At 24.5% G+C, this 9,547-nt stretch overlaps 1 non-coding gene across 1 annotated transcript; it reads right to left on the minus strand.

Annotated features, from left to right (window-relative positions):
• Positions 1-4,139: 4,139 nt before the first annotated feature.
• Trnad-guc (transfer RNA aspartic acid (anticodon GUC)) lies at positions 4,140-4,211 on the minus strand. The gene has a single exon. It is a non-coding gene; the product is annotated as a tRNA-Asp (tRNA).
• Positions 4,212-9,547: the final 5,336 nt, after the last annotated feature.

Below are 9,547 nucleotides of genomic sequence, written 5' to 3' on the forward strand. Positions count from 1 at the left end.
ATTTATGCAATACTTTTTAATAAAAAAATTTTGTTACTTATGAATAAATACACTAAACAAAAGGAACTTTCATCAGAAAAAAAATATACTTTTCTAAATAAACTTTTCGCGATGTTTTCAAATGTGCAATTAAACTTTTTCTATTACTTCTAAGTTTTAATATTATTACTTATTATTAAAAAATAAGTATTTACATATAAAAAAAAAATAATTAAGAACAAAAAAAATTGTATTAAATTAATAGTGATTTTGATTTTTAATATGTTAAAGGTAATTATTTTGAACCTACTTTTTATTGTCTTTTAAAGTGAAAGTTTTAATGAAAAATACCTTCTCAGCTTCGCATCGAAGCTAAAAAATGAATTTGTTACCATAACTTATAGTTCAACTTCAAGTTTGAAATTGACATTATTAAATTGGAAAAAATTAAATTTTTAAGATTAATATGCAACCAGGAAATTTTATAATTAATATTTACAGTACATTTATCAAAAAAATTCGATTTTTTTGCATTTTTATCGTAATCGATAACTGAAATAGAAAGAATATTAATCATATCCTAATAACTTTTGGTGTTTAAAAAGATTCTGCAATTGAAATATTCAGAACTTAATTAATTTTAATAATTTACTTTAACTAAATGAACCAATCAAAACAAAGTAGTTAAAAAGATTTACTCAAATGAGCGTATTATAAAAAATAATTATAATTGTAAAAATCCATCGTTAAATTCAGGTGAAACTAAAAATCATTTCTTTTTTAAATTTATGATTTATATAGCAACATATTACAAAAAAATTTGGCATATTATAGACTGGCAGTAGCACACACAAATAGAGGTAAAAAATTAATAAATTATAAAGTAAAATTATTTACTTTTGTAGTTGAATACTTTTATCATATCAAATCTAATTCGACAATAAATACTTTAAGAATATTAAAAATGAATGATTTTAATTGTTTGTATGGAAAAAGCTGGTTAAGCTACATTTTATTTGAATAAGGAATATTTTTTTGATTTTTAAGAGTAATAACTTAAACTAATCATTAACTTAAATATCATAAACTTAAATGAATCATTTGACGTATCGTTGAAAAAAGTAGGTCTAGTGAGGGTTGGCAAAATAAATCGTAGCCACAAAAAGAACCACATAGTAAAATAATATTAACATGAATATCAATTTCTTCTCACGAGGGGAGACTATAGTGATAAGATCCTTTATATTTATTGAAATTATTGAATCTAAATGAGATAAATATCAAATGATTTGAAAATTCTATTCTAACTCAAAAAAAAATGCAAAATATTAATAGCCACTAGGGATTTGAACCTCGTACCCTAAGCTTGAAAGATACAGGTGTTACTCATTCGGCAACTGTTCGTTGCTATTCNGGTGTTACCCATTCGGCAACTATTCGTTGATTTTTGTTGCATGATAAAATTGGCTATTTAAGCTAACTCAAATTAAAAAATTACTTTTTCGACTTTAAAAAAGTAAAAAAATTTTAATAAATTTAATTTCATATGTCTTATGAACTTTATTCTATGTCAATTAAATTATATAATATTCTTGAAAGTCAGTTTATTCCCCTAATAAGATATTTTAAAATAAAATAAAATACAAAACCCAGAATTTTAATAAAAAAATAGCATATTTTTGAATACGGTAGCCTTTTGCGCATAGAAGATAGGTCGTCGGGACAAATTTTTTTTTTTCATTTAGTAGTACATAAAATAAGCTTTAATTTGATATATGTTTAAAGGACGCAGTATTTCCGGAACATTTTCAAAAGTTTAGTTGAAAAAGTTCTATTTTTTATACAATGTTTCAAAGTTTGAACCCCCCCTATATAAGGGGAAATTGTCTAATTTTAATAAAAAGTATGTCAAATGAAAGATGTACTTATAATATACTTAGACAAAATAAAATTGTGCTGATACATGCATTTTTCGAAAAGTTATAGCATTTTTAAGTTGAAAATTAAAAATTGAAAATCGAAAATTTTAACACAAAAATAGTGTTTTTTTAACTACGGCAACCGTTTACATGCAGAAGATAAAGTGTCGGGACAAATTTTTTTTTTCATTTTATAGTACATAAAATAAGCTTTAATTTGATATATGTTTAAAGGACGTAGTATTTCCTGAACATTTTCAAAAATTAAGTTAAAAAAGTTAGTTTTTGTAAAAAAGTTGCAATTTTAAATCCCCCCCATGAGCAGGTTAAGTGTTAAATTTTCAAAAAAATGATATCAAATGAAAGGGAAATATCTAAGGTTTTATTTAAAAAAAAATTATGTTGATTTGTTGATTTTTGAAAAAGTTATGGAAGTTTTAAGAAAAAAAATAGAAAAAAATGACAAAATTTATCGATTTTTAAATTTGTAATTTTTTTGGATATTTCCCCCATTTGCGGGGAACGAGGGAAAATTTTTAAATTTTTAAGGGTAATGTCTTCAACTAGATACAATTTGTGATCTTTTGACGTATTGTTAAAAGAAATCGTTCCAGTGAGAGCTGAGAAAAAGTAGTGACAGACACAAAAAAAAAAATAAATAAATAAACACATCATGGCAAAATTAAAATCTTCTCAGCTTCGCATCGAAGCTAAAAAAAAAAAAAACACATCATAGTAAAATTAATACCTTCTCAGCTTCGCATCGAAGCTAAAATTTAATTATAAAAATTTACTTTAAAAAACCCAGCACAGTGTCTGTTTTTACCATAAAAATTGTTTTTTTCATAGTAAAGTATATAACATTAGCCTTAATTTAAGATATATATAAAAGTGTCAGTATTTCCGGAACACTTTCAAAATTTAAGTTGAATTTAAAATTTTTTTCAATTTTCAAGGGTAATGTCTCCAACTAGATACGATAAAAAAAAAAAACACATCATAGTAAAATTAATACCTTCTCCGCTTCGCATCGAAGCTAAAAAATGATTTTTAATGATTGGATAAATAATTAGATTAACTTTTATAATAATTATAATTTTATTATGAGATATTAAAGTAATATATGAATTTGAGTACATAAAAACATTGACAAAGACATCCCAAAAAATTATTACTTTTTTGATTTTCTTTCAATTTTACATCTTATAAAGTTGTATGAAAGCTCACCAAAGCTTGAATAAATTATCAAAAAAAATTTTAATAATAAAAAAAATGAAAAAATTTTATTTTTTAGGTTTGTAATAGAATCATATTAACTAATAAAAGAGCAGTGATGAGTTACAGAATTCTTTCATAATTTATCCACCACCACAAAACATGTGTTAAAGCAATGTGGTAGAGAAGTTTTCCGTCAGATGTATTGTCTAAAATTATTAACAGAGTAATAGACTATAGCCTCCACAGACAATTTTTTTAAGTTACGACCTTAATTATAATAGACTATTATAATTATAAATATAGATAAAATAATTTAACTCTACAAAATTTTCATAAAATAAAGGAAATCTACATTTTTTGGCAATTCATTTTTATGATAAATTGTTGAATTTATTAAAAAATACACCAAAGAATCAAAATTGTGATATGACATTTTAGACTGTGAATAATAATATAATTTAGAAAAAAATACGTTTTATATCAATTCACTGTTGAAAGTATAGGTACTTCGAATTTTTAGAAAATTAATGTGTAGTTAATGATAAAAAAAAGGTTACTCAATTACATATAATAACGAAAAAAGATATTAAGTTGGTATTGTTGCCTCAATTATTATAGTCTGCTAAAAGAAAATAATTTTTAGAACATTTTTTACAAAAATTACACGTTTTTTTTTTTCATATTTACTTTAATTTGTCTTTTAACTCAGTCATTTTTGTTTTTATAAACGGTTATTAATTTCTATTTTGTATATTATTTCAGAACTATTTATTTTTTTCTTAATACTACACATAAATAATAATACTACGTGCAGTAACTCCATTAATTATTACCAAAAACGTAATTCTATTTAAATTTGTTCCTTACAAAATGGAGAACATTTTTTTTTTTATTAATTAAGTTTCTGTACTCCATTTTACTCAAAGAATCTAACTATAAAGATCCGGTAAGTAAAAATGAAAATAAAATGAAATTTTTGTACTAGCTTAATAATTAACTATAGAAAATAATGCAAAAAATGTCCTCCCCGGCGGGGAATCGAACCCCGGTCTCCCGCGTGACAGGCGGGGATACTTACCACTATACTACCGAGGATTGTGCTTACTGTAACATAAATAGGATAAATTAACAAATTATCTTTTTTTTATTTGTGTATTGATTAGTTTTACAGAGTAAAAAACAAATTAAATAAAAAACGGGAATTGACCCTAAGTGATATTTTTTTAGCTTCGATGCGAATTCGTTTTGAGATCGATTTGTGTGAAAATTTTCGATTTTGTATTTTACATTTTTAACTTTATTATGCTATAACTTTTTGAAAAATGTATGGATCAGTACAATTTTTTCATGAGGAGTAGTATTTATATACATCTTTTATTTGACATACTGTTTTTTTAAATCCGACCATTTCCCTATATACGAGGGGGGTTCAAATCTAAAAAATGCATGTAGAAAGTAGAACTTTTTCAACTTAAATTTTGAAAGTGTTCCGGAAAGTCTGACACTTTTATATATATCTTAAATTAAAGCTAATGTAATATACTTTATTATGCAAAAAAAAAATTTCGGACTTTATTTTATCTTCACGGTGAAAATGGCTACCGAATGCTATTATTGTGTGAAAATTCTCGATTTTATTTTTTACATTTTTAACTTTATAATGCTATGACATATTGAAAAGTGTATGGATCAACATTATTTTTTTATGAGAAATAATATTTTTTAATAATCCCTTTTTCATTCTACATACTTTATCTTAATTAGGATATTAATAATGAACTAGCAGATCATGTAGCTTTTGGAATAGTCCACCAATTTTTTAAAATTAAACAGTATCTAAAGATTTGCATCGAAGCGTTTTTTTTTTATAGTGATTTTAATCACTGTCAGATATCATTATACTTGATCCATCTATACCACGTCACCACTGTGCCGCGACCCCCCTGTGCTGGGTTTTTTATAATTAAATCTAGAGACTATAACACCACATCTTGCACGAGTTGGTGTAGACTATCGTGATTTATGTACGTATACACGCCCGCGTTTCATACCCACTCAATGTATTAAAATGCTTTGTGTACTAGTTCTATAATTGTTAAAGACCCATCAACATTTTTTGTAACAAAAAAACATATAATGACAATTTTGAAATTTTGAAAAATAAAATTCATTTTTATTAATTTTTTGTTAGTGATAATTAATACAAATATATGATTTGAACGTAATATAAGAAAGCATAATAAGACATCCTGCATCATGTGTCTAATTTTTTATTCGTGAATAGAACTAAATCATCGACATAATATCATGCAGTACATGATAGTATATGCAAATAATACTTGTTTATTAAATAAAAACAAACAACAAAAAATATAGGTGATGCGCGAGAAAAACTTTCTATATCAAGCATTCGTAAAAATGTGTTTATGTCATAAATTATTGAAAAACATTATCTAGTTAAAATAATAAGACCACCTTAATAATACAAAGGCTATAATAAAGTATAACCATTAATGACTAAGATAATTTTTACAATACAGCCATAAGATATTTTTGAATCATGTTTGACATATAATCATTTTTACGAAGTTTATATTTAAGCTAAAATGACTACCATCAAGTTATTAAACGGACTTTATAAAAAATTACATACATGAGTAAACATCTTATTATATAATAAAACAAGGGAAAAAACACTTTTCTGAGAACATTGCGTTTTTTTGCAATGAAAGTACTCGGTCATAAGACTTCGGGAAAAATATTGGCGAAAGTCGAAAATTTTTTGTCATCGCCGTCAATCGTTTTAAAATTTCGACCGTTTTCTAAAAAAACGCTCGTTGACGCCAGCGTTTTACGACTTAAGGTTTGAAAATTTCACCAGACCGCTCAATGATATTTCTGAAATATAATCAAAAATTAATTCAATCCGTTCAGTTTTCACTGTTTTACGAGCTTTTTTTTATTTTTTATGTCCACACGCATAGTTTTATTTAATACGAGTATTAACTCATTTCTGCGCATATGTTTATTGCGACTCTTAATTTGTAAAATATGAATTTTTATGACGATATAATTTTCTATTAAATTCATTTTTAATTTATGTTATTGTTGTATATTAATTTATGAATTGAATTGAATTGAGTTGGTTCATTAATTACCTTTTTATTTTGTTAGTATGTTTGTTATTTTTATATATGATGTTTAGTTTATTAAGAATACTGATACTTTCTGTCAATCCCTTTTAAGTATAATTATAATACAAATTTGTTGATTTATTTATTCAAGTTTATTGTTATACATATCTTTTGTTTTAACGTTTATGTTATAATCATCAGTTTACTTTTCAATTGTGCTTTTTTCGCTTTGAACTTTTTTTTTATGTCCACGCAGAATTTATATAAGAACACGAGTCTGCATTTATGCATAGCACTATATTTTGTATAATTTATCAAGGAATGTTATGTTTAAATAAATTATATATTAATTTCAGGACGCTTATAACTTATAACTTATAAGTATATAAGTATTTACGTTTCTAATCAGAATAGTACAGTATTATTGATCGTATTTATCTCATATATGATGTAAAGTCTGTGATTTTATCGTAAAAATTGTGATTTATTTATGATAACTATGCTGTCCAACGTCAAATCATAGTAACCAATATTCTTATCAAAATTGAATTTTTTACATATTCCCATGAAAAATAACCTACTTAATTTTTTGTAATTGATGTTTAATATTAATACATTTATTATAATTAAAGTATTAATAATTATTGTATATACAAGGGGCCTATTTAAGGGGGATATGGGCAATTTCTCTCCTTGAACCAGAACTATCAACATTTTTTTTTAGGCAACTTCTAAGAAAAATGGACATAACAATCTTTTTTTTGAACATCACCACATTGGTTTTTAGCAAAAAATAATTCTATAGAATGTTTACCAAAGTAAAAAAAATGAAATACCCTCTTAAAATAATTTCTGAATAAACCCAAGGGAAATACCTTAGTAACAAACGTCAACCTTATACCCAATACATTTTACTATATTCTCTTTTTGAATTTTCCTGATTCTAATAATTAAATTTTTAATATATTTTTGTGACACTGATTGTGATTTTTGTCCTGCAAAATACTTATCTTTCCCGGAGTAGAGGGGTTTTCCTACTGGAATCAGTGGCCTACTTACGAGAATGGCCCAAAGAGACTTACGCGGCGAAGGCGCGTGAGGCTCGTTGGACCACAGGTTTGGGGCGGAGTCCCAGCTAAGCGAAGTCTAGTTTCTTATTAATTAAGACTATCAAAGTAGAGGGAAGAAATTGAAATCACCATATTTAAAGTAATTTGAAGTAAAGGTACAATTCGGAAAAAACCTTTAAAAAAATTTTAACTTTGAATTGCATTGAATACTATGGTCTTTAGAAGAAAAATCGCTTATTAAACATACTTGAGATTTAAAGGATAACAATCGTACATTATTACATAAAGTTTTCAACCTGAGTCTACAATAAGGATATTTTAGGGAAAAATGTCTTTCAAGTCCCCCAACTGTGTTCCATAAAATATAAGCTGTTTAAGAGAGACGCGGAGCTATATTAATTTTTGCTGCCTCAGAATTAAATATCTACGCAAACTTATAACATCAAATAGGTTATATTAAAATAAAAGCAGATTTCTTAAGTTGAAATAAACAAAAACTAGTGAAAAATAATGTTTACCTTTTTATAAATCGATGATTTCAAACGTAGTCAATGACATAAAAGTTAAAAAGAATAATTATATATAAATTTACAATTTTCAACAGTAATAAATTTATTTTAAAACACTAATTGCTGCTTTATAAATTATTAAAAGCAGTCAAATATTAAATATTAAATGAATATTAGGATAATAATTAATATTAAAAATACACACTTTCAAAAATTTAAATTTCATTAGTGAGAAAAACTAGTAATTAACTTGGGAGGTCCTAAATAAGTATATTCACAAAAAATGTATTAAACTCAAATAATATATTAGTCTTTTAATGTGTGTTCTTTATATGATTCTGTTTTTTAAATTAAAGATTGTGACGTTTAAATATCACTCTAAAACGGGTACTGAAACAGTTAATATTTATGTAGCAGGATTTTATTGCTAGTTTTTTGTGACTAATAACGATTTCAGGTTATAGTTGAGAGTTGATATATTCTGCATGTAGGTTCATCTTTAGATTATTAATAAAATTAAACAAATAATTATTTTAAATATATTTTAAAAAAATGATAAACTCTCTTATAAAAACTTTATTTTTTTTCAAAATGTCTGACTTCAGAAATAGTATGTTTATTACTAATGTACTTTTTGAAGTGAAAAATTTTATAAAGAAAAATATTGATAAAATAGTTATGGAAATTTCTTGGTTGTGCAAAAAGCGTTTGATTGCGTGAATCACAATTTTATTATTTTTGAATTTATTTTATTATTAAAAAAACTTGAATATTCAGATATCTGAGAACTCACTAACAACCTGTTAAAATATTTTTTAAAGATTTAACGCAAAATGTAAAAATTGATGACTATTCTAGGTATATTAAGTACAATATCTCGTAGAGTTCTCCATAATGTACCGTTCTAGTTTCATTACTTTTTAAATATTTATAAATGATTTATTAAAACAGAAATTATGAGCTATGCTGATGATAGAGCAATATTATTATGCTATGAAACAGATATAATTTTAAATACAGTTTTACTTGGTTCTGTAAAAATAAATTAAAATTGACTTTACTAAATACATTTGTTTTAGATTGCCTTAATACAATAATTTAAATCGAAATAATTTGATAGTTCACTCTTACAATGTAGTTTCAATTGAAATACTTAATATTGGTGTACAACCTTTAAAATAATTTAAATAATAGGGTTTAAACTTAAATGGGATAGTTATACAAATGATGTAATTAATATCTTACTTAAATTCATTTAATTATTTAATGAAGCTAGGCATATTTTTAAGTTTTCTTATGAAATAATTGTTCATTAATCATTAATAGTCTAATTTTAATATGGTCTGACTATTTGTTACAATACTTATGATTATCTCTCGTTAGTATTATATATTTAGTACGTTAATGATATCAAAAGTTGCTCTCTCAGCACAAGCTTTGCATTCGGAGGGATTCTGCAACATTTTCAATTATAATATCGTTAAACAATTTTTGTGTGTTTAAATGTTTTAATAAAGTATTATTATTATTATAAGATCATCAAGCTGATATAACAAATACTGTAAATTATACAGAATAGAATAGGAGAAAAATTAATAGTTATTTTTATTCATTTTAAATGAAGAAAACTTATTCTTATATTTATAATAAATTATATTTCTTTTATGGTTTAAGTCTTTTATCATAAATTACCGTCTGTATTTAAACTATTTTAACAA

Source organism: Daktulosphaira vitifoliae, unplaced genomic scaffold (genome assembly GCF_025091365.1).
Source record: "Daktulosphaira vitifoliae isolate Bord-2020 unplaced genomic scaffold, ASM2509136v1 Scaffold_1, whole genome shotgun sequence".
Classification (NCBI taxonomy): Eukaryota; Metazoa; Arthropoda; class Insecta; order Hemiptera; family Phylloxeridae; genus Daktulosphaira; species Daktulosphaira vitifoliae.